Here is a 1,426-nt window from a genome sequence, read left to right as displayed (position 1 = left end):
CGCTATGAAATATAATCTTACACCCATACTATCCTATCTTTAATTTTCACAACTTAATCATATAAAATACATAATGTATAAATGATAAAATAAATATTTGTTGTGGAGTAACTAAAATTGCTGCACTGTCCATATCCTTCCTGCCTCACAGTTATTCATTATCACCTTGCTGCATTTTAGTTTGCACTTTCTTTTGGACCTTGTGACTATGCTACAGGAGCAGACTATCTATGGGGTAAAGTGCAGTTTTTGTAGTATGATGGATGATTTTATTAATGCAGGCTGCCAAGATGGAGATAACTCAGGGGTTAAGAGCATTTTCTACTCTTACAGAGGACCTGGATTGAATTCCCGTCACCCATTTGGTAGTTGACCACAGTGTAAACTGCAGTTACATGGGATGTGATACCCTCTTCTGAACTCCACAGGCATTGTACTCATGTGGTGCACTTCCATACATGTAGTCAAAATACTCATGTACATGAAATGAAATAAATATTTTTTTAAAATGTCACTGGATCAAATACCGTGAAGTATTAGAGAAAAGATATTTTCCAGAATATTCTGTTTTTTTAAAAAAAGGTTTTGTCTGTCTTTTTTTTCCCATCAGATCATCCTTTATTGAAATTGTGTCTCTTGCTTAACTAGCTGGGCATTCCACTGCACCACTGTTGATGTCATCTGTGATGCCATGAGGGTGGTGGCCATCCACATTGCAGCCCACAGATTGTGCAGTACCCACTATCTCTTTAATAGTTCCAGAAAGTTCTCTGGCTAAGGACCGGTGCTGCATCTGTCCGGCAATGTTGACAATCTCATCAAAACTGGTATTTCCACTGTGCTTAATTTTTTTCTGTGTCTTTCTTTCTCTTGGTGGCTCCTTGAGGGCTTTGATGACCAGGGCAGAGGCAGAAGGTACAACCACAATTTGGACCTGTTTGTTCTGAATAGTCAGTTTCACGGTACTCCTCAGACCTTTCCCTGGTTGCCTTGGCATTGTCATCACCAACTTTTTTTGGGAGACAGACCCAGGGGCCTGAACTTGGGAGACAGGGTCTTCCTGTAGCCCAGCTGATCTTGAACTCCCTATGTAGGGCAAACTGTCCTAGAATTCACAGAGATCTGCCTGCTTCTGCCTCCGGAGTATTGGGATTAAAGGCATGACATCACACCCGACTAAATTTTTCTTTTGACTTTTGTATCTTTATTTTATGTGCATCAATGTTTTGTCCGCATGTATGTAAGTGCACCACATGCAGACAATGCCCACAGAGGTGAAGCCAAAAGAGGGTGTCAGATCCCCTGAAACTGGAGTTAAAGATAGTTATTAGCCATCATGTGACTTTGCAAGTGTTCTTAGTCATTGACCCATCCATCTCTTCAGTCTCCCAGAATTTTTTGAATGAATTTCAGAAACTCACTTCTT

General features: G+C 40.5%; 1 pseudogene; it reads right to left on the bottom strand.

Moving 5' to 3' along the window:
* Positions 1–640: 640 nt before the first annotated feature.
* On the bottom strand, positions 641–997 carry LOC103734403 (annotated as a pseudogene).
* Between the last annotated feature and the right edge of the window lie 429 nt (positions 998–1,426).

The sequence above is a fragment of the Nannospalax galili genome, unplaced genomic scaffold (genome assembly GCF_000622305.1).
Source record: "Nannospalax galili isolate Female #2095 unplaced genomic scaffold, S.galili_v1.0 scaffold433, whole genome shotgun sequence".
NCBI lineage: Eukaryota > Metazoa > Chordata > Mammalia > Rodentia > Spalacidae > Nannospalax > Nannospalax galili.
This window is presented reverse-complemented; position numbering and strand designations above follow the sequence as displayed.